Raw genomic sequence first — 24,570 nt, forward strand, 5'->3', positions numbered from 1 at the left:
GAGCCAGGAATTGGAAGATCGTGGTCAGACAACACGACCACTCAGACTAAATTAAGCAGTGCCAAGTTAAGGCTCCCAGAGCCCTCCCTGTGCATTGCACCACTTCATTGCAGGCTCTCCAGCCCACACAACAGGCAGAGCTCCTTTAATCAGGAAGTGTTTAATATCCCCATTTCTCCTCAGGTCTTGTTTTGCTCCACATTCTCCTCCTGGGGCAGGGGGTTGGTTTCTCCTGGGCTTCCCCACGGAGCTGAGCACCAGCAGCTCCTTTGGTGAGCTCTGTCCACCCCCTGCACACAGTGAGGGCACGACCTGCTGGAAAACCAAGCACTCTGTGATCATGTAATTAAGGCTCTGTAATTAAATTCCCTTATAAAGCAAATGCAGCAGAGCCACCTCCTCCTCCTCCTCCTCCTCGCTGCATGAGCAGCAGGTTCCATGGGAATAAGGCCGGCCCTGCTCTGGTTTACCTGGCAGGCTCCAGTCTGAGAGGACAAAGGAATTGCCACCACAATCTGCCTCCTTAGGGGGGCTTCCCAGTAGTTTTCATCCTCCCTATCAACCTGCACACTGGGCTCCACATCCAGTGCCAGGAAGGAGGTTTCTTTCCCAACGTGCAAGTGTTTTTCCAAGGTTAAAAAGGCATTTTCCTGACCCCACCAAAAGCACTTGTCCCTGTTCTGAAGTGCTCAGGCTTTGGAGATACTCACAGGTCAATTCAGCAGGAGGCAAAGCCAGGCAAAATGTTTTTATTTTCCCCATTAAACTCAATCTTGGAAATGATGGAAAATATTGGCTATAGAATCATAGAATCACTGAATCAGCTGGGTTGGAAGGGATCTCCGAGATCATCAAGTCCAACCCTTGGTCCAACCCTGCCGTGGTTCCCAGCCCATGGCACTGATGCCACATCCAGTCTCATCTTAAAAACCTCCAGGGACAGAGGTTCCCTGGGCAGCCCATTCCAATGCCTGATCACCCTCTCTGTAAAGAACTCCATCTAGGAAAAAGCCAAAGCACCACCAAGCTCTGCCATCCCCATCCCTCCCTGTCCACCCCAGCACAACAAACCAACAAAGCCTGTGAGCCCAGGGAGGATTCCAGCCCTGGAAATTCCAGCCCAAACAGGTGCAGCTTGGCAAGGGAAAGCAGAATCCCATGGGAAGTGTCCCAGAGCCTCAGTTACAGGCTGTAGGTTATGAGGATCTGCTCAACATTTGTGTCCTTGAGATATTTCCTGCAGGTTTCATGTGCACATACCCCACATTCCATATACACAACTGCAAACATCTAATTCCTGGCTGGAACTGTTCCTGTTGGGAACAACTTTTGCCAGTGCTGAGAGCCCTCCTGGTGCTAAGGCAGTGCCAAATCCATGACCCAAAACTCCCTGCCAACCTCAGCCCCAGCCCTGCCCCTGGCACGGGGTTTGGGAGTTCAGGGAGGAAGCCCAGCCTGGTTTCTGTGGATGCTGATTTGTGCAATTTTTATCTGGAAGCAGGTAGAAAATGGGGTATTTTGGAGCCATGAGGGAATTTTGGGCCACTTGTTCCTTTGCCTTAGGGGAAGGAACAAGTGGCCACATCACCCTGAGGGTTGCAGAGATAAATCAGGAGGGAGTGGCTCCATTGTTGGTGTGAACAGCAAGAGCAGATCCCGCAGTGCTGGAAGGTGAGGAGCAGGGATATCCCCTCCCTCCATCATCCCCTGGACACAGTGAGACAATCCTCACAAATCCCAACCCCATCCTGAGAAAACAGAGAGATTTGAGCAAACCCAAATTGAGTCCCTGGGGAGAGGACTGGGAAAAAACCCCACCCCAGCAAAGAGCTTCAGCTTTCCTGCAGTTCACAGTCCAAGAAAAGTGGGTTTTGCCACGGCCCAGCTCCAAAACTGTGCCTCTTCCATTAAGGGAAGCATCACTCAGAGTCACCAAATCCCAGGCAACAAGCCCAGACAATTGTGTTTGTGTCTCTTCTCAGGCTAAGAAATTAGTTATCTGCCTAAAACAAGCAGGCAGTTTCCAATGCTGTATTTGTGTAATTTGCATGCCTCAATAATGTTTTATGTATTATGCTACTTATAAGCTAAAATGTACATGCACGCTCCTGCAAATTTAGGTAAATTATGAATAAATTAAATCTTATCTAAATAAACAAGTGTCTTTTTGAACAGAAATGCAAGCTGTCATGAATATTTAAGTGGACAAGGATAAATCCTCTTCATACAGTGTTACTTCAAAGAGGATTTTAGAGCTTCCTGATTTTTAGTTAGGGGAAAGTAAAGAAAAGAAAAGAGGGGAAGGAAACCTCAGGCCCAGCTATTCTCCAGAGAAATCACTATTGAGGAATCTGGCCCTGTAGGGAGAGGCAGCAAAAGCTCTTTTTTTTTTGGAGGCCTGTGAGGGGTTTTGTTGTTATTTTCTAGGAAAGGAAGGCTTGGAGATGGGCTCTGCAGGAAGGAAACTCGAGCAGAGCCGAGGCTGGAGCCCACTGGGAAAGTAACCTTGGGAAAGGAGAAGGAGGAGACTCGGAGGGCAGAGTCAGCATCACCCACCACTGATGGATCCCTGCATCCAGCACGTTTTGGGGCTGGAAAAGGGGATCCACAAGTTTTCGCCGAATGAGAACTTTGGGCAAGCGGTGCCACCTCTGGGTTCACTTTTCTCAACTGCACAGGGGAGATAAACATGCAAATAAGACAGCAGAGGACAGGCAGGAGATGATCTCTCTTATCTGCCTGCCAGAGCCGATCCCTCCTAATTGCTGCTCCGCCGCTCTTAGCCCGGGTCTCACCCGTGGCACCAGGGGGCAATGTGAGGCTTAATTAACTGGAGTCGCTGAAGAGCTCCGAGATCCTCAGATAAAAGGTGTTATGGAAGGGCAGAGTGTTATCAGCTGGAAATAAACCCTGGATAATCTTCTCTCATCCAGAACTAGATGTCTCTTAATAATATCCCTCTGGCGCCGCGGTCCTGATTAAACCCCATCTGGTGCTCCCAGAGTTGTGAGGGAAACAAGAGGGCTGAGGGTCCAGACAGCAGCTTTCTTGTCCTAACATTTACCAGCACGTCTCTATTCCCTCACTGTCTTTAACCTGGACGTCTGAACTGCTCCTGATAATCCATGAATTCCACACAGGGCTCCAAGGACAGAGAAGGATAGGAACCAAATCGAGATGTTCAGCTGGGAAGAGAAGCACCGATGGCACAGGGAAACAAGAAAATATTATTTTACACAATCTTATGGAATGACAAAGGGAGAAATGCTCCAGGTTTTCACTTGGTAAATTGGAGAAGGTGTAGACATTTTTATTTGGGGGAAGAAAAAAGGAATAAAGGACATATTTAGGTGGATTCTGTCATGGGACACGGAGGTTTTCCTACATTCATGTTGGGTCTAAAGCAATGAAGAGCTGAAGATGTTGGCCCTCAGGCACGTGGGAAATGGCTCTGGGAGTCTTCAGCCCTGGTCCCACCTAAAACAAGCTGGGCCAGGGACCTCCTCATGGAGCCAACCAAAACCAGCTGCTGGTTTTGTTGGGCTTTGTTGGTTTTTGTTTGGGTTTGTTGTTGTTGTTGGGTTTTGTTTTGGTTTTGTTATGCCCAACAAAACCAGCTGCTGATGCCAAGGGCTACGAGAGGAGCTTCTTCCCCCAGTGCCAAGTTTGGGGCACCTTCATTGGATTTGCTGGGTGCTCCCCCACTAAATCCACCAACAGTGAGGGAATTGGGCCCCCTCTCGGTGGAGACCCTTCACTTTGCACCTGGGGAGGGTCTGATCCCTCTCCCTGATGGCAGACCCACCTTTCCCAACAGCAGGGACCCCAGGAGCCTCCATCCCCACCTGCCTGGCAGTTTAAGGACCAACAGCCAAGTAGGGACAAGCCAAAAATGCCCCTAAGGAGCCATTTCAGAGCACGCTGGGGTTGCATTTGTTAAGAGAGCACGTAGGGCAGGGTTATCATTTAAAGGTGTAAATAAGCGAGCTGGCTCAGTAATTAATGCCTGTGTTAGGAGGAGATAATGGCAGTGCCACTGGAACATGCAAAGCAACCGAGGCCTTTTCAGGCTGAGAAAGAGCAGCACGGAGACTCTTAATGAGCTGCCAAAGACATTGCTGGGAGCACCCCCGGCTCCCGAGAGGGGCCCGGCCTCCTGCAGCCAAGCATCCCATCAAACCCCGGACACATCTGTCCTTCCCAAAGCGCGGCTCCAAACCCTGCCCTGCCCTTTCTTCGCACTCCTCTTCCTCACTGCACCCACCCTTCACCCACAAGGTCACTCATCCCCTTATCCACGGGCAGGGATCCTGCTGGGAGAGGGAGCAGAGGCTGATGCAGCTTGGGGAAAACAAGTGTTGGCGTGCCCCCCCCCCCGTGCCCTAAACCAGCAGCAGACAGCCCTTCACAGAGGAACTGCTTCCCACCCTCCCCATACAGATGTTCCCAGACAAGTTTTCTCATCTTTCATGTTTTGAGGGAAACTGTGAGGAAACGAGAAGGGGAGAGAAAAGATCTTTAAGGTCTGTTGGCTTGTCAGATCTTAACCTTTAAATCAAAAGCAATTTTTGGAGTCATACAGGAGTGAAAAGGCTCATGAAATTGGTGCAGTGTTTTTTTCTTATCAGTGCATTCTGCACGTTCCCAAGTCAGATGGATCAGTTTTGGTCTGAGATCAAAGCTTTGGATAACAAAACCAGAGGCTGCTGCCTCAGCCCAGCGTCCCAGGGAAGTTTTCTGAGTTTTGCCCTTCCTGAAGGATCTGCAAGTCTTATTTCCAAAGCACCTGGTGGCCTTCCACCTGTGCTATTCCAATTCCACGCTAATGAGTCGGTCCCGGCGCTCCTCCGGCCCTGGGGAAACAATCTCATCCTCGTTCCAGCTCAGTTCTTTGTGAGAGCATAATTACAGTTCTAGCTGGGGATTTGAGCCCGGGATCCTCATCTCCAGTGCCATTTGCTGCCATCCCTGGGAGCAGATCCCAGCCTGGGAGCAGCAGCTCAGAGCAAATCCCTGCCCTGAGTGACCGAGGGGCTCCCGAGACACCCCCGGGGAGGCTCCCTGAGCCAGCAGTGGGGTTTGAGCTCAGCCTGGCAGCACAGGTCCATCCTCCAAAGGGAAAACAAACTGTTGTGGTTAGAAGAGATAGAGCAGTGCCTCTGCCCTTCCCTGGATGTCACTGCTCATCAGCCAGGAACTGCTTCATATTCCCATTAACTCCCTGCAACCTTCCAGAGGAGGGAGCGGGGTGGGTTTGCTCAACCCCTGCTCCTTCCACGGAGGTCGAGGGCTCTGTCAGCCACCTCTCCATGCAACTGTGGTAATTCCCATCCCCAAGGCCCAGGGAAGAGCAGTGTGATGGTAAAAACGCTGACACAGAGGTGGTGACGGAGTAGATGTGCCGCGGTCTCTGGAAAGCTGTTCCGAGAGCTTCTGCTTCCCCACTGCTGGCCCCCCGTGACATTTAATCAATCAAGCTAAGATGGGAGCAAGCTTGGGAAGTGCAGGGGGGGACAAAACAAAAAAAAAAAGCCAGTCCCTTAAAGATGTGTCCCATTTAGCATCCTCATGGCTTCCAACAACAAGGAATTTACAGCGGGGAGAGGGAGGGCGAGGGAAGATGAATGGAATCGCCTAAGAGAGGGAAATGAGCGGCCCCAAAAAAGCAATGCCTTTATTTAAAAATATATAGTTGAGAAGTCTAATCACAGAGCACTCAGCTGTGAGGTCTATCCATTATCAAGAGACTGGCAACACATACCAGTAGCCAGTCGGGGAACGTTACTTAATAAATCAAAGCTGACAAGCGCTCCCAAACTGATATAAAAATGCTCTTTAATGTCTGTGACCTGCATAAGTTTTATTCATTTTACTTTCTAAAATAATAGATGAATAGCAATCGAAAACAATCTATTCTGCTCGGGTAGGAGTCATACATCTTTATTTTTCAAGTGGTTATGGGGAAAAAAGAAAAGTCCCTGAGTGTAGAGGCAAAGGACAGGGCCAATGTGTGCCACGGGCACCTGTGAGGTAAATTATCCTTCAAACTGCTTCTCTGACCCCCTGCATTTCTTCCCTCTTTCTGAGCAAGTCAGCAGCCAATTGAAGTTAAATTTTATTGCCATGTTGGAGGGGCTGACAGGATGCTCAGGATGCTCAGCTCCACGTGTCCCACAGCTGGGCTAAAACTGGCTCCAGATGCCACGTGTGCCTGAGCCCTCGGGACCAAACTCCTCACAATCACCAGGATCAGCATTCCAGGTCCCCCCAGGCCTAACGATTCCATGCCACAGCTCCTAACAGGAGCTTTTATATCCTGCATTTCCAGTTGTCAGCAAGGTCTCCAGGAAGGAGTGAAGAACTCCAGGCAGGTGTCAGAGCATTCACGAGGGCACAGGTGACCATCACACCTCCCAAAGGCAGAAGCTGCCAAGTGAGGATGCTCTGCACAGCCACAAATGCTGCTTCCAAAAAAAATTAGCTACGGCTGCTCCAGACTTAGCAGAGACTCCCTGAGAGCTCAGAACATCCCTTCCCAGCACGGGGCTGGTTTAAAAAGCAAAATAAAACAAAGCAGTTGCTCAACTGTTATCCATTTTGATCAAATTATGGATCTTTCAGGAGAGCAAAAAGGAAGTTTAAACTGCTGTGTGCCTGTCACCTCCCCCACTCCACCTCTCGGCTTTCACAAGGAACAAGGTTTGATCTTTTCAAATGGAAATGAAGCAATTTGCAAAATCTGTATTTTGGCAAATCGGCAACTTGGCTTTCAGAACAAACTGGGTCTTTATTGATTCCATGAACCACCACCAGAGTCATCTGCAGCCCATAATTTCCAGCTTTAATGAGAGATGTTCTTCATTTAGAATAATAAGTGCTGTGCTCCTGTGTTTTGGCCCGTGCCCTCCCCTCCCGGCACTGCCTGGCAGCCAGGGACCTGTGGAGAGGGATGGTCCCGACAGCCTGATCCAAAAATCCTGGCTGAGGCAGGAGGGAGCCTTCCCTCGATTTTAATCAGCCTTAATTCACACCGTGGCTACGAAGAGATTGGGAGGACTGGGAAGGCATAAATCACTGTCCTTCCCTGCAAGTTTAATCAACTTCCAACCAAAGCACCTTTGTGGTGATGAAAAGGACCATAAAACCATGGAGAGCCATCTCCTCCCTGTTATTGCTTCCATGGCCTGAGGTCCGGGAGCAGCAGTGCCATAACCCAGACTGGAGCATCTTCCAGCATCTCAGCACCTATAAATACTCATCACTCTTCACAGGGGGAAAGGGATTTGCAAGCAGCTTTCCATCTTCTGGGTGCCCCACCAGGTGTCTCACAAAAAAGGAAACCCCAGCCCTTTCCAAGCCATTGCTCCGGGAAGCTCAGCTTTGTTGGGAAATCATCCTGCCTCGGGAAAGCAGGAGACATCCTGAGGGAAAATGTTCTCTACCTATAAAACAAGAAGAGTGGTTCTGCTTCTGGATGCCAGGAACAACAAGGATAAGCTTCTTGACAACTGTGGGAAGCCCAGTGTTCCATGAGCCAATGTCCCAGCAGGCAGAAGGCTCGGACTGCGTGCACAGAGCAGGGAACATCCTGAGCTTAAAATAACACCCAAAAGGAGCAGCTCGGGGCTCAGTAAGGAGATTCGGGTCCAGCTCAGTGTTTGGGATGTTACATCCTGCCCTTCCACACATCCTACTGCCATCAAACGGTCCCTGTGCCCGTGAACAGACACAGGGACAGCAAAAAGAACAAAAAATGCCAGAACTCCAAGAAATGGGAATTCTGCACAGTGGAGCTCTGAGCTGGACACGCTGTGCCAACGGGGTCCAGCAATCAGCTGCCTCCCTGCTGAGCCACAGCCCAGGACTGAGGCTGTACGAGGGCAGAAGGGAAATAGAGCTTTATGAACTGTGACAGAGGAGGGGTTTTACCTCCCAAACCACCTCAGCTGCTGAGCCACTGCAGGTTTGCACAGTGTGGATGCACAGCAGGGCTGCCTTTCCCCAGCGAGGCTCCCACACCAATTCCCTGCTCAGGGGAGGCACGAGGCTCCCAGCAAAGCCAGAGCTATCTGGGAAGGGTTTGGGAAGTGATTTGGCCACTCAAGATGGAGCCTTCATGCAGGGAAAGGCACTGCTTTGGTGCACAGGGGAACTGAGGCAGGAAGAGTTCAAGGATCCAAGTCCTGCATGATCCTCGAGAAAATGCTCCTAAACCTGCACAATATGATTTATTTCTCCTCCCTGACATGAGGGGAACCACAAAGGCAGGATGGGAGGATGAGTGTGCAGGGGATGAGCACCAGGCACAGGGAAGAACAGGAACAGGTTGCCCAGAGAAGCTGTGGCTGTTCCTGGATCCCTGGAAGTGTTCAAGGCCAGGCTGGATGGAGCTTGGAGCAACCTGGTCTCGGTAGGTGCTGGTGCCCCATGGAAGGTGTCCCTGCCCACGGCAGGGGCTGGAACAAGATGAGCTTTAAGGTCCCTTCCAGCCCAAACCAGTCTGGGATTGTGTGATTCTATGGAATCCCATTTGCAGTGAGCCCCAAGAGCTGTGACTGTGCTGGGAATTGCCTGGTTTGGGGTCATTCCCTGGTTTGGGGTCATTCCCTGGTTTGGGGTCATTCTCTGGTTTGGGATCATTCCCTGGTTTGGGGTCGTTCCCTGTGGAGCTGCAGTGCTCAGCCCCATTCCTGGCTACAAAACTGGATGAAGGATGAAGGAAACGCAGGGAAACAGAGAGTTTCAGAGAAACACAAAATATTTGTGAATGTCACCGATGCCAAACAACTAATGGAGTTTGCTTTGCTTTCTAAAAGCCAAACGTTTTACCGTCAGCACTTCTGAAATAAAGTAATTTGACATTTTAGAAATAAATTCCTTTTGATAGAGCATTTTAAATTCAAATTACTCTAAAAACAGAACGCTAAAGCAAACATGAGGGTTAAATAGTCCCAAACCCCACAGACGAACATTTTTGCATAGTTTTACAACAATCTGCTTTAAATTTTCCTTTGTGAAAAAAAAAAAAGTAAAGAAAAAGAGAGTGAGAGAGAGAACTCCAGTGCTCCTGGCACGGTTTGACCTGTGTTATTAGTTTTTTCCTCCAAAGCTTTTGGCTCAGCCACAGCACTGATCCAGTCTCTATTTAGAGAGACTGACACAGTCAAACCTCCCGTGGTCAGAGCATCCCCTTTGCCCAGGCATAAAAGGCCCTATTTTCAGCCTGGCCCCATTAACACGGGCTCCACCTCCCAGCCCAGACTCCTTCAATAGGAACATGAATATCAATAAAGCATTAATGAGCGATTTTCCCAGCTTCAGCGGCTCTTACTGGAAATAAAACCTGACATCTCTTATGTCATTGACTCCCTCTCATCTCCCGGCTCGCCGGCCCTGACAGATCCCCGATAGCCCCTCGTTCCTCCGCCTCCCAAAATAGCTGCTCTGCACCGGCCCGGGGCCGTGGCTGGGCTGCAGCTCCCACTTGGGGCAGCCTCAAATCAGCTGAACCCACGCCAAGGAAGAGCCAAAATCCTTCCCTTTGTCCTGGAGCAGCGGCTCCAGGGTGGGGGGTGGCTGCCCTGGCTGGTCGCTGTGGGGGGGAGTGAGACACACAGGGAGGGTGGGAGATGCAGGAACCTGCTGGACATTAAACCCTGGCACGGGTTGCCCAGAGAAACTGCGGCTGCCCCTGGATCCCTGGAAGTGTCCAAGGCCAGGCTGGACAGGGCTTGGAGCAACCTGGGCTGGAGGAAGGTGGCTCTGCCCATTGGACCTAGGGGATCTCTGAGGCCCCTTCCAACCCAAACCATTCTATAATTCCATGATATTCCTAAACCAAGAATGCCAGCACCCAAAATTAGCAGTTTGCAACACGACCCACCTAGATTTGGGGCTGCAGTTCACTGCACAGCTGTCCTCAAGAGGGTCGTTTTTGGCCACAATCGAGTCACCGGAGGAAGAAAAACCCCCAGTGCTGACACCCGTGGCAGGCACAGCTCACACAGGGGCAGTATTTCACCTGTGGCAGGAACACCCCAGACTGCAGGAAGGCAACAACTCTCCAGAAGACAGGATTGTTGCTGTCCTTTAGAAGTGCCTGGAGATATAAAACACTTGTACACAAACTGCAGCTCCCACGAGACACAGACAGCACCCCATCTTCTCTCCCCAGCAGCTCAGGGTTGGTTCTGCATCACCAGGACAGACTCCACTGACTGTCCCAGGCACTAGTTGGGACTCAGGCAAGAAATCCCAGAATCACTGAGGTTGAAAAAGCCCTCCCAGACCATCAACTCCATCCTATGGCTCATCCCCACCTTGCCCACCAGCCCAGAGCACCGAGTGCCACCTCCAGTCCTTCCTTGGACACCTCCAGGGGTGGGGACTCCAAACCTCCCTGGGCAGTCCCTGCCAATGCCTGACAACCCTTGTGAGGAAGAAATTCCTCCTGATGTCCAACCTGACCCTCCCCTGGCACAGCTTGAGGCTGTTTTCTCTTGTCCTGTTGCTTGTTTTGTGGGAGCAGAGCCCAACCCCCCTGGCTCCCCCCTCCTATCAGGGAGTTGCAGAGCCAGAAGGTCCCCCCTGAGCACCTGCCTGGTGAACTGGTCCCTTTCTCCAGCCTCCCAAAGGGCATCTCCACCAGCCACAGCCACCTCCTCCTGCAGGTGAGGCCTCTTATGGTCCCTAATCCTTGGAAAAGCCAGTCCAGGGCTGCCTAACCCAGGATTTTGAGCAGGACAGACAAGTTCCACAATAGCCCTGGGTCCTCTCAAGCCACTGCTCTTATCCTGCATTTCTCCAGAACCAGGAGGAACTGTGGGTCCAGTAAAAACAGCTGATGTGTGTCTGAGCTGCCCTGAACTCCTCCAGGGATGGAGGGCTCCCATCCTCCCCAGGGGAGCTGTCCCAGGGCTTCTCTCTCCTCGCTGGGAACGGATTTCCCAGATGGTCAAGGTGAATCTCCCCCATTGTAATTTAAACACAGGACCAGGACCCTTTCCCACCTTGGTCATTCATGACTCCCCTCTGCTTTGCAGCAGTTTTTGGCATGCCCAAGGCTGTTGATGCTTCTCCCACCCTCTTCCAGACCACCCCAGAAAGCCAGGGGGGAAGGAGTCACAGCTGTGGGAACTGCACAGCCTTGCAAAATAGAAACCCCCAACATAAAAACCCCCAAATGCCCCAATCAACCCAAGACAAACAAAGAAAAATCCCAAAACACCAGATGGAGAAAGGACTTGGCTTTAAATCCCCTCCAAAAACCTCATGAGCAGGGAAAATGGGGGGTGAAACCACTGGTTTTGTATAAAAAGTCAGTCTGACCCAGGCTGGCGAGGCCCCAGGAGTATTTGGGGAGGATGGTTTGCAGGGAAATAAGATATTAAAAAGAAAACAAGATGGAAATTAAAAGGGGATTTTTTTTCACCCCTTTAGATTTGAAGGTTTCTGATCCCAGCTTTCCCTGCCCTGCTGTTACAGGAAACATCTGCCATAAATTTCCCCAATACAGAACATTTCTCTGCATTGAGAAGGGATTTTTTCCCCCCCTTTCCCTTCCTTATATCATTTACAACTCACTGCAGCAATTTAGCAACATCAGCTCAACTCCCTGCCATGAAAACAAGAGAAACTGCTGCAGATGTGTTTATTCTCCATTTTTCCACCAGGAATCCCCCACCCTGCCCCAAGCAACCCCAGCCAATGCCCTGCACAGGGAGCAGCTCTGGCTCAGCTCCTCTGGCTGAGGCTCCTCTGGCTCAGCTCTCCCAGCCAGGAGGATCCCACCTTGGAGGTGCTGGTGCTGTTGGAGAGCTCTGCCCACCCTCCTCAAAGCTGAGCAGCTCCTGGAGCCCCTGGAGCCAGGCAGAGTGTCTGAATCAATCCCCCTGGCTGTGCTTTCCTCAGCAAGGCCTGTCACTGCCACTGAAGGCAGGGAGCACATCAATTGATGGAAAAATAATCCAAAAGCCAACCCTGTGCAGCCCCAAGGCTGAAATTCAGCAGGAGGGAGTGAGTGAACACTAAACCCACACTCCTGCACATCCCACTGCTGATCTTGGGGTGAAAATTGGGCAGGTTGGAGTCAGGACCAGCTGAGAGCTCAGTGATGTTCTTTACCTTCATCTTAACAGCCACACAACAAGATGAAACAAAGTGAGGGGAAAGAGCTGCTGCTCCCAAAGCTGATCCAAACATCAGCAGGTTGGGGGATATTCAAGCTCTCTACAAGTCCCTGGCAGGAGGTGGAGCCAGGTCGGGCTCTGCTCCCAGGGAACAAGGGACAGGACAAGGAGAAAAGGCCTCAAGCTGCACCAGGAGAGGCTCAGGTTGGATATTAGGAACAATTTCCTAATTGAAAGGATGGTCAGACACTGGAACAGGCTGCCCAGGGCAGGGGTGGAGTCCCCAGCCTTGTGGGTGTGCCAAAAACAAGATGTGGCACATGTGGCACTTCATAATGTGATTTGTTGGGCATGAGGGTTGGATCTGATGATCTTGGAGGTATTTTCCAACCTTATTGATTCCATCAATGACATCTCCAGTGGTCTAGAGTCCAGTGGAAGAGCAGAGACACTGCCTGGGGTGCCGTGCCCCAGGACACCACAGGAAATGACTGGGTTGCTCAACTGCTTTGAAAATGTGCCTTAAGACTTCCAAACAAGCAGCAAAACCAGCTTAAAATAAAGATTTTAAAAAATACACCAGTATATATATATATATTATCACAGAATTACAGAATGATTTGGGTTGGAAAGGATCTTAAAGATGTTCTAGTCCACCTCCTGCCATGGGCAGGGACATCTCCCACCAGCCCAGGTTGCTCCAACCTCACCTTGGACACTTCCAGGGATCCAGGGGCAGCCACAGCTTCTCTGGGCAACCTGTGCCAGGGCCTCCCCACCCTCACAGGGAGGAATTTCTACCCAATATCCCATCTATCCCTGCCAGTGGGAAGCTATTCCCCCTTATCCTGTCACTCCAGGCCCCACAGGTTCCCCCCACCAGTCACTCTCGGGGCAGCCAGACCCCCTGGGTGAGCCACTCAATGTATTCTCACAGAAAGAAATGCATAAAAGTCAAAATTTCCCTGAGAAAGGAAAAAAAAAAAAGAAAGGAAAAAAAAAGAGAGAAAGAGAGAAGTCAGTTTTGACACAGCTTTCATTTAAAGAACTTCACTCCCTTCCGCGAGCGAAGAGTGCTTTAAAAATGTCAAAACATTTGATTTATTTATTTATTTATTTGGAGCAAAATGACATTTCACTTGGAAATGTCAGTTAATTTTTGGCTTTGAAAGTTTTACAAGATGAAGCAGTCAGGCTGATTTTTCTGACAACACCAAGACAATTTTGATGAACCTGACTGGAACACGCTTTGGGAGGGAAATGCAGGGTTGGAAGAGGAAAAAAAACTATTAAAAAATAATAAAAAAAAAAAATCAGTGTTATTCCAAACCTTTAAAACAACAACGGGGAACAAGAAAATATCATTGGAATCCTCAGAAAGCAGAGGAGAAAACTGCCTGCTCGAGTGCTTTAGTTACAAGTTTTACTTGCAGCAATTAAACTTTCTCAGTGGATTTTGGGACTGCTCAGAATAGAAAGTCTAACGCTGCTCCTCCAGTTCTCTTTGCCTTCTTAATCCAAGGAGGGGGGGAGGAAAACAGGAGCTGGAGGAGGAGGAGGAGCCGGGAATAAACCCCCCTGGCTCCCTGCCCCTCCAGCCCTGGCTCTCCTGGGGCTGCCGAGCCCCTCCTGGGCTGCTGGGGGGTTGGATGTTCCCCTCACCTTCCTCCAGTCCCCCATCCATGGGAGCTCAACAGCCAGGGAAGCTGATGGGGAATTAAGGAGTGGATGAACTGCTGCTGCTCCACATATTTCTGGCTGTTAAATAGGTGGGAAAAAGCCCAGGGGAGCCCAAAGAGGGGCTGCTGCCAGCACCAAACCTGGGATCCAGCCTGGAGTCAGGGGAGAGCTTGAAGAGAAAGGATGGAGAGAACTTTCATCTCCCCATGTCACTGGCCCAGCCCTTTGCAAACAGAAGGCTGGACATGAGGAGGAATTTCTTCCTGGTAAGGGTGGTCAGGCATTGGAAGGGGCTGCCCAGGGAGGTGGTGGAGTCCCCACCCCTGGAGGTGTCCAAGGAAGGCCTGGAGGTGGCACTCGGTGCTCTGGGCTGGTTTAAACAGTGGTGTTTGGTCACAGGTTGGACTTGATGATCTTGGAGGGCTTTTCCAACCTCAGTGATTTGATGACTCTGTGATAGAACCACAGAGCCACAGAATGGTTTGGGTTGGAAGGGACCTTGAAGATCATTTCAAATCCAACCCCTCTACAACAAGAAAAGCTCTTCCACATCCCCATCCCCATCTTCATCCCCATCCCCATCCACATCCACACCCACACCCACACCCACATCCACATCCACACCCACATCCACATCCACAGGCTGCTTCACTGGCCAATGGAATTTAGGATGAGCACATTCCCTTTGCAGCAAAACCATTCACGTGTTCAGAGCAATGTGCAACCCCCTCCACCAGGAAATCCACTGATCCATGGAGATTTACCACCAATCCCTTTTTTGGCTGATAAAGTCAAGGCCTGGGAAGAGCACGGTCTGTGCCCATGGCCAAGGGGATGAGCGACTCCATGGGCAGCTCTGTGTCCCCTCCCAGTCCCTGGGGCACCCAAAGACAACTGCTAAGATGTGGACTTGTCACAAAAATTCCAGAGAAAGCCACTAAGCTGATCCAAGGGCTGGAGCCCCTCTGCTCTGGAGCCAGGCTGGGAGAGCTGGAGGGGTTCACCTGGAGCAGAGAAGGCTCCAGGGAGACCTGAGAGCCCCTTGCAGGGCCTAAAGGGGCTCCAGGAGAGCTGGAGAGGGACAGAGAGCTTGGGATAAAGGATGGAGGGACAGGACACAAGGAATGGCTTCCCACTGCCAGAGGGCAGGGATAGGTGGGATATTGGGAAGGAATTCTTGGCTGTGAGGGTGGGGAGGCCCTGGCACAGGTTGCCCAGAGAAGCTGTGGCTGCCCCTGGATCCCTGGAAGTGTCCAAGGCCAGGTTGGACAGGGCTTGGAGCAACCTGGGCTGGTGGGAGGTGTCCCTGCCCATGGCAGGGGGTGGAATGAGAGAATCTTTAAGGTCCCTTCCAGCCTCAACCATTCTGGAATTCTCTGACTTCTGTGAGCAAAATCACTCCTGCAAATAGGGTTTGTGATGCAACAAAGGACTTCACTTGCATGTTCTCAGCCCCCATCGATCTCCAGCATGGAACAGCTTTGCTGAAGTACATTTTTGCCGGGGCAGGTCCCTCTGAAGAGCTCCAGCACTGACCCCGGGGGGCATCATAATGTGGACACCGGCACAGTAATGAGATAATGCTGTAAACTTCGACCCCAGATAAAAGCCAAGCTCTGACTCCAACATCCTGCACCTCCAGCTGCTCTCCCCTGTTCCCAGTTACAGTCCCAGCAGCCCCCGAAGCCACGGAAACGCTGCACGGAACAATCGCCCGCTGGAAATGTAAAGCTGGCGAGTTTTGTCAATGAATAAGTGTTCCAAAACAGTAAATTAATAAATTCCCCCGAATCCATAATAGATACATCTTTGTTCAGCCACAAAGCTTTGATATAAATTGTAGCTTTTTAGGGCTGCACTGTCAGAAGTGTAATATATCACCCGAGAGTGGATCCGAGTTCAAAAGTACATATAATAATATAATTAAGATAGCTTGACAAGAATGTATTTTAAAAGTATAAAATACCTGCAGGTATAATGGCTTCATAAAGTCTGTCAGATTTACTACTGCTGTGAAGAAATTTAAAACGTTTTACTCTAATGCAATGCAAATTAAGCCAAAGATATTCATATAACACAGTCCTGGAAAAAAAACATTAGGTGGAGAGAGGGAAGAATCGGGAGTCAAGAGCAGAGCAAACAGGGTACTGGCTTTCCAGGCAATGGAGCCACTCAGAGCATCAGCCAGGAGCCAACAGAGCTGGATTTAATGCATCCTTTTCCCACTGGCTGGGGAAGGCAAAGCAAAGGGCTGAGCTCCCTTCCAGGTTTGTCTCGTTCTCTCGGATTCCTCTCCTCAGGTTACAGCACGTTGTGTTTACAGAATCATTTGCAAGTGCAAAGTGATTTTCTTTGAAAGCTTAAAATAACAGAAGTGTTCGAGGGGGAAGGAAGGCACGAGGGTGGAAACTGGATCCACCCTTGCCCAAGTTTCTGTGCTTTCTCCCTGGGCATCTCCTCTCCAGTGGCAGGTTGGGATTCATCCTTGGACACCTCCATGGCCCCCCTGCTCCTCTGCCTGCCCCTGCCCCGAGCACCTGCTGAGCAGAGGAAATATTTGCCTGGTTTCCAGGAAGAAAAGCCATTAAGAAATCAATAGCAGAATACTAATAAAATACTCTTCACTTCTCAGTTTACTTGTCTCCACTGGCTGTGTTTGGATTTAACTCTGACAGCTCTGCTGAGATGCACAGAGACCTCGGGCAGCACGGCCAGGGAGGGGCTTTCCCCCCTCCTCACTTCACATGGTGAGTTTTTTTAAGTAACATGAATTAATCTATTTTCTAGCAGGAAGAAACTGTGTGCAAAGGCCACTGTGTGCAGCAGGTGAGACTTGGCTTCTCTCCTCCTCCAGCAACTTGGGTTTGTGCCTCAGTTTCCCCACCCATAAACAGAGGCTGCTCTCCTTGCAGATTTTGTGGAGATCTGTCTTTTGGGGGTCTTTCTTCCCACGTGACAAAACTCTTTTACTGAGGCTTTCATTCATTTTCCCATCTCAGAAAGAAATAAATAATGTTTTTAAGCTTTAATATTTTCCTTGAGGGCATTTGGGATTTTTTTTTTCCCTTCTGTTCCTTACTGAAAACAGATTTACAGTCAGTAACCAATTCCAAGAGGTGGGTTTCAAGAAGGCAAGACATTAAATATTAAGAAGTTTGCGAGCAACAGCAACACCTCCAGTGGTGGAACAGCCCCACTTTTGGCAGTATTTAGAACAAAGCTGAGCCTAAATAATTTTTTAGAGCTGAGAAGAAAGGCAGGGAGCGTGGAAAGGAACCAGGCACCCAACAGAAAGTGCCAACAGCCCCGGCAACGGAGCAGCAATCTTTGCCAGCCTGTTTCATCCCCACCCTGCCCAAAAATCAAAAAGCAGAGCGGTGTGTGACAGCCAGGGAGGGACTGGGCTGTCCCTGCGACAGGTGGCAAAGTGCTGAGCTGCGACTGCTGCTGTTAAGTCGCAAAAAAACAAAGATGTCAAGAGTCTGTGGGGAGAGCGGGGAGGACGCAAATCAAGATCCATTTCCCGGCGCCTGTGCCAGGTGGAACAGGGAAGTGTGAGCTGATTAAATCTGTGCTTGCATCAGATGGGGAGAGGGCTCCTTCCATCTGTTTGCTCGTCAGAGAATCCCTGCCTGGGGAGTGCCGAGTGAGCTCCCTCTGGCAGCCTCAGGTGGGCAGGGACCGGGCTGGAGCATGGCCAGGGAGGTGTGAGCTTGGCCAGGGAGGTGTGAGCACGGCCAGGGAGGTGTGAGCACGGCCAGGGAGGTGTGAGCATGGCCAGGGAGGTGTGAGCACAGCCAGGGAGGTGTGAGCACGGCCAGGGAGGTGTGCCCATGGCCAGGGAGGTGTGCCCATGGCCAGGGAGGTGTGAGCACGGTCAGGGAGGTGTGAGCGTGGCCAGGGAGGTGTGAGCACGGTCAGGGAGGTGTGAGCATGGCCAGGACTCCCTCCTCTGTGCAAACTGCTCTGGTTTGCTGAGTTCAGGGGAAGAACAGCCCTGATCCTGCTCAGGTGCTGAGATCCTGCCCTCCTCTGTCTCCAACTGGCCAGGGGGTGTTTTCTCCCCTGCAGTGTTCCAGTCACACCCAGCAAGTCCTTTCACACCTGCAAATCCTGGGTCCTTCCTCTCGTGCAGCCAGAGCTGCCATCTCTGTCTGCAAAGCAGGAGGAACAGGGATGCTCCCCCACCACTGCAGGGAGGTTAATACAGGTCTGAGGGCCGCTGAAATCATGGAATCATGGAATGGTTTGGGTTAGAAGGGACATTAAAGATCACCCAGTCCCACCTCCTGCCATAGGCAGAGACACCTTCCACTAGCCCAGGTTGCTCCAAGCCCCGTCCAACCTGGCCTTGGACACTTCCAGGGATCCAGAGGCAGCCACAGCTTCTCTGGGCAACCTGTGCCAGGGCCTCCCCACCCTCACAGCCGGGAATTTCTTCCCAATATCCCATCTAAACCTACTGTCTGTCAGGGTGCATCCATCCCCCTTGTCCTGTCCCTCCAGGCCCTTGCAAATAGTCTCTCTCAATCTTTCTTGTTGGCTCCTTCAGGTCACCATTAGATCACCCCAGAGCCTTCTCTACTCCAGGCTGAACAATCCCAATTCTCTCAGCCTTTCCTTAAATCAGCTGATCAACTTGGTGGCCCTAAATCCTCACAGAACCTTTCTGTGGGATAAGTATTTCTCCTCTCTGGGGGCCTGGAAAGGCAACACAGCTCCTGGCACCACCAGGGGAGTCCCACAGAGCCACCCAGCACTGGGACAAAGCAACTGAATCACAGAATATCCTGAGCTGGGAGGGACCCACGAGGAGCATCGAGTTCAACTCCTGGTCCTGCACAGGACACCCCAACAATCCCACCCTGTGCCTGAGAGCGTTGTCCAAACCCATGAGTTCCTCCAAAAGGGCTTCCAGGTTTCCAGCTGTGAGCCAACTCCACCTGTGCTGTGCACATCATGCTACACTTCATCTTCTCCCCCATGTTTTTTGCCTTACAGCCATCCCAGATGGCTTTTTTTCCTTTTTCTTTTTTAATCAAATAATCACAACGCTCAGGAAGTCAATGCTTTATCAACAGACTAAACAGACTCTTTGCATCCCAGTTTTTTTTGTGTGGAATGTCCTGTCTGACAGTGCTTTCTGTGAAGGCTAATGCTAAAAAAAAAAAAATAATAAAATGCTTTCCTCTATTTCAGCTTTTATTGGCAATCCATTCTCATTAAGCCAAACACATTTGTCTTCATAACGTGCACTTCACAATTACAATATCAAAGGGTTTGTATCTACATAATAAAAATGATCTATAGAATAATACAAGGGGAAAACATGGGAACATAATGTTGTTATTAATGAATCCAATGGGATGTAGGAAGGCGATATTCCCATGGGGCACCTCCACGCCCTCCACTGCCAGTTACTCTGGGGCATGGGCAGGTTTGAGAGGAGAGAAAGGGGAGATGGGAATGAAATTAAAAGGATAGATCCCCCAGGGACAGAGGGAAGGTGTCTCTGAGGGCTTTCTTAGCAAGATGACAATTCAGACCCCTCCCCTGTGCTAATCCAGACACAGCACTGGCCTCCTCTGCACAAACTGGGGCACAGACACTTGGAATCACAGAATATCCTGAACTAGATAATTAGAATTGACAAAGACCATCCAGTCCAACTCCTGGCCCTGCACAGACACCCCAACAACCCCACCCTGTCCCTCAGAGCGTTGTCCAAACCCTCCCTGAGCTCTGGCAGCCTTGGGGCTGTGCCCACTGCCCTGGGGAGCCTGGGCAGTGCCCAACCAGCCTCTGGGGGAAGAACCTTGCCCTGAGACCCAACCTGAGCCTGCCCTGGCACAGCTCCAGCCATTCCCTGGGTGCTGTCCCTGCTCCCCCAGAGCAGAGCTGGAGCTGCCCCTCGGGAGGAGCTGCAGCCCCCACTGAGTCTCCCCTCACTCTCCTCTTCTCCAGCTGAACCCACCAGGTGCCCTCAGCCCCCGTGGCCCCTCCAGACCCTTCCCCAGCTCTGTGTCCCTCCTTTGGACTCTTTCCAACAGCTTCAGATCTTTCTTATATTGTGGTGCCCCAAGTGCCCCCAGCACTGGAGGTGAGGCCACTCCAGGGCAGAGCAGGGCAGGACAATCCCCCCCTGTCCCAGGGATGCTGGGCCTGGTACCCCCAGGACATGGTGCCCCTTTGGATGCCAGGGCACTGCTGACTCACAGCTTGCCCTCAACCAGGACCCCCAGAGCCCTTCCTGCCCCACTGCAAAGGCAGCCTGGGGCTCTGCAGGAGCTCCAGGTCACCACCACCACCTTCTTAGGAGTCATAAATCCGAAATTCAGGAGTGGGGGCTGGCACAGCCCCTTTGAGTGGCCATCTGAAAAATAAAAGCTAGACATGATTCCAGCATGGGTAAACTGGAATGCTTTATTGAACATGGGAACACAATTTTAAAGGCATCTGGGGCTGGACATGTTAATGAAGGGGACAACCTATGTTAATTGAGGAGTTCCACAAGTTTTTACTGCAATTTCCAAATAGTTAATTTTTCTTCAAGTAGGATTACATGAGGGACAGAGGGATTACAGGGGTTTAGACATGGTTTTAACAATCATCTCAAAAAGTCCTTTCTTAATTCTTCTTGGAGCCAGGTTTATATCTCAGGGTTGCACATCAACAGGTCTCAGGACAAGGGTCCAAATTTCTTGAATCACGAGATGTTTGTCAGCCTTGTTTTCCAAGGTTTGTGATTCAAATTTACTGAGCCTCCTTTTGCTGAGAGCTGGTTTTTGTCCCCTTCACCTCTGCCCAGGTGGGTTCTGTTCCCCTGCCCTTGGCACAAGGATCTGCTGCCCCAGAGCCAACACAGACACAGGGCCAGAGCTTCTCACACTCGACCTCCTTAATTGTTTTGTGCCTCCCAGACAGGATCCAGCACCAGGGGTTTGACTGAGCTCCATTGTACGAGATGACAAAGAACAAGGAGGAATAGAAGGGGGAGGTTCCTGCACTCGACAAAGACATTTTGGTCCACAAAAGTGGGGGAGGAGGAAATAACCCCGAGCAAGAAGGTGGGAAGGCAGAGCAGGAAGCAGGGAGAGGCTGCAGAGGTTCAGAGAAGAGGGATGAAATTCCAGAGCCACGTGGCAAGCAAAAATCATGATAAATAAAACCAGCAATATTGTTAATAGCAACAATTAATATTGTTAATAATAGCAGCAGTATGAAAATGGTAAAAAAACCCCCTGTGGAACATGAGATATAATTCAAAAATTGCATTATTTGCCCAAGTCTCTGCAGCTGCAAGTGCCCAAGGTGGGAGCACAAGGGCATGAGGGTCCTCCCTTGTCTGACCCAGGCCTGGCAGCCCCTTGGCTCAATATTCACAGGGCCAAACACACAAAAAAATGGAGCTGAGCCTCTGAGCCAAACTTCTGGCATTTAGTAGATGTGGTGCCATTTGTTTTCCACCAAACTGAGAGGGCAGGTTTTATATAAAAGAGCATATTATTGACTCTCATTGGCAGCTCCTCACAAACTCCAGGAGCTTAACCAAGACACATGTTTATCTGCAGCAAAATGCAGCTACAGGGAGGTTCTGTGATTTGTTTTTTTTAGAGGCAGCAAAACTAATGGTGCTCACAAATGCAAAAACATCATCCAACACTATCAACATTTCTGAAACACTCTAACTGGAAAAAAAACCCTGGGAGATTAGACAGCCCAGCCAGTGGCAGCAATTCCTCTCAGTAACTCTGACATGCTGCAAGTCATCTTTTTTTTTTTTTCCCTCTCCCCTTCTTCAAAAAGACCAACACAAACAGCATTTGAAAACAGCCATTTCAAACCAAGAACTGAACTTCTGGACATCAGTGATGTCAAACTGCAGCAACCCAGTGCTTGCAAATAAGTTCTGGCCTCGGGACAAGAGAAAACTGATTTTTGCCTATGAGGGGCTCGTCAAGGGGAGCCAGGAGAGGCTCCAGCTCTGCCCTCACCCACTCCCACCCGTGGGCAAAGTGTGATAGCACAGAATCCTAAACATCCTGAGATGGAAGGGACCCACAAGGATCATCAGTCCAACTCCTGGCCCTGCACAGACCCCCCAACAATCCCACCCTGTGCTCGGAGAGTTGGCCAAACCCTCCTGGAGCTCTGGCAGTTCAGAGCACAGGGGGATGGCAGCAAAGGAAAACAAAAACACTTTTAGTTGGTGAATTTTCCTTGAAACTTGAAGTATAACGACCTCAATCCTCCAATGTCTTACCTTTCAGGAGGCAGTTTCCCCAAATCATCCAAAGGTGGACAGCACTCAGTTTAACTTGCAACTCTGCTGGGACTTGAGATCCAGATCAAACCCTCCCCACTGCCAGCCCTGGGTGGGCAGGGCTGGGGAACACTCACAACATCCTCATGGGGATGGAACTGGGAGAAAATCAACTCTCTCCAGGATGATGCTCAAGGCTCAGGGACCATCCCATGCAAGTTAAAGTCTGGCAGGAAATATTCTTCTGATCTCAGGGAAAGGTTCTTCCCCCAGAGGCTGGTTGGGCACTGCCCAGGCTCCCCAGGGCAGTGGGCACAGCCCCAAGGCTGCCAGAGCTCCAGGAGGGTTTGGACAACACTCTGAGCACAGGGTGGGATTGTTGGGGTGTCTGTGCAGGGCCAGGGGTTGGCCTGGATGATCCCTGTGGGTCCCTCCCGACTCAGGACATTCTGTGATCTGATGAAAGCAAAGCACGTTGCCCATCACTGACTGTCCAGGAGAGGGAGTGGATTTCTCCCTCCAAAGTCTCCTCTTGGGAACCCCTCTCTGGAGCTGCCTGCACTTCACTATATTCATTTTATTGAAAAGGGAAATTTATATAAATAGTCCTCCCTCCAAAATTCTGTTTATAATCTCGGTGAATAACTATTGCTTTAGGAGGGTAGAACTGCTGACTCCTTTATTTCTGAAAAATGTATTAGAAAACCTCCTCTTTATAAGAAAAAATGAGAAAAACAAAATCAATAGAGTATGAAAGAGCATAAAAAATGGATTTTAAAGTCGTCTTTTTTTTTTTTTTTTTGGTCCAGCATTGCTTTCCTGTAAAGTTTCTGCAGAAACACACATTTAAATGTAAATGTTCTGAAAGCAAATGGGTAAGGACGGGAAAGATGAAGAGGAATTGTGAGCCACTGGCAACGGCTCCTTGGGATAAGTAATGCAATAAACAGGGACAGGACAGGATGGCACGTGGGACCTGCAGCCACGGGGTTCCTACGTCAGCGTGGATGTGTCCTGCTGGAAAACAACAGCCAGGGGCTTCTGCTGCCCAAATCACAGACTCCAGAATGGTTTGGGTGGGAAGGGACCTTAAAATTCATCTCATCCCACCCCCTGCCATGGGCAGGGACACCTTCCACCAGCCCAGGTTGCTCCAGTCTGGCCTTGGACACTTCCAGGGATGGGGCAGCCACAACTCTGGGCAACCTGTGCCAGGGCCTCCCCACCCTCACAGCCAAGAATTCCTTCCCAATATCCCATCTCTCCCTGCCCTCTGGCAGTGGGAAGCCATTCCCCCTTGTCCTGTCCCTCCATCCCTTGTCCCCAGTCCCTCTCCAGCTCTCCTGGAGCCCCTTTAGGCCCTGCAAGGGGCTCTCAGGTCTCCCTGGATCCTTCTCTCCTCCAGATGAACCCCTCCAGCTCTCCCAGCCTGGCTCCAGAGCAGAGGGGCTCCAGCCCTGGGAGCAGCTCTGTGGCCTCCTCTGGACTTGTTCCAGCAGGTTCACATCCTCCTTGTGTTGGAGGCCCCAGAGCTGGACACAGCACTGCAGGGGGGGTCTCACCACAGACATTGAATTCCCTCAACTCCTCACATCCATGAAGCTGCACGTTGGGAGGTGACACTGGGACGCTTCTGGACAAACCAGGAGCTCACGGCATCCATTGGGATGGAAAAGATTAAAACCCAGGGGGCAATTCCCCCCAAAAGGCAAGAAAGCAGAAGGTCAAGTGCAATGCCAGAAAGCCCCCTCTGTGCCCTAATTCATGGAATGTCCTGGGTTGGAAGGGACCCCCAAGGATCATCAGTCCAAGCCCTGGCCCTGCACAGGACACCACAAACATTCCCCCGTGTGCCCGAGAGCATTGTCCAAACACACACAGACAGTTTTTGTCTGTGACAGACTCAGGGCAGCCCTTGGCATCTCCCCCCCAGCCACTGCCAAACCCCCAGGACCAATCCAGTGCATCCCAAGCCAGAGCATCCCCACACATCCCCATGGCAACATCCTGAGCATCCCCGGGGTCACTCCTCCAGCCCTTCCCGCCGTCATTAGCAGCAAGTCCCGGGAATTAACCTCTCCCAGCTGCTCCCAAGGTATAATACCAGATCTAATTTCATAGATACTCTATATAGGCCACAAGCCTCTAATCATAATAATACAGATGTCAGATACAGATGTTCCCAGCACAAGCCTGGCTGCATCCTGTTAGCACATTGAGCCAGTCTGGTGCTAAAGCTGAGCTAATCCAAGCTCCTTAGAGGATTAATAGACACTAACATTACATTATCCAACCATTAAACACACTTGGGAATGCTGCTGTCCTGTCTCTAATGCTTCCTATTCCACCAGCCATGTCCCAGCAAAGGTCAGGGATGCTGAGCTCCCTGGCCAGCACACACAGCAGCACTGGAGCCTGGAGCTGCTGCTGGGCAGGAGCCCACACTCCTCTTGCCACCTCTTCATTCCTTGTTGGCATCTCCTGGAGAAAGGATTCCCC

At 50.8% G+C, this 24,570-nt stretch overlaps 1 protein-coding gene and 1 long non-coding RNA gene across 4 annotated transcripts in view; one reads left to right on the forward strand and one right to left on the reverse strand.

Annotated features, from left to right (window-relative positions):
• The window catches only part of KIRREL3 (kirre like nephrin family adhesion molecule 3), a 359,483-nt gene that overhangs the window by 262,950 nt on the left and 71,963 nt on the right, over positions 1 to 24,570 (reverse strand). The window lies entirely within an intron of this gene.
• On the forward strand, positions 15,259 to 17,161 carry LOC116797776. Its single transcript, XR_004360748.1, has 3 exons — positions 15,259 to 15,533; positions 16,441 to 16,555; positions 16,897 to 17,161. It is a non-coding gene; the product is annotated as an uncharacterized LOC116797776 (long non-coding RNA).

Source organism: Chiroxiphia lanceolata, chromosome 23, assembly GCF_009829145.1.
Source record: "Chiroxiphia lanceolata isolate bChiLan1 chromosome 23, bChiLan1.pri, whole genome shotgun sequence".
In the NCBI taxonomy this organism is placed as follows: Eukaryota; Metazoa; Chordata; class Aves; order Passeriformes; family Pipridae; genus Chiroxiphia; species Chiroxiphia lanceolata.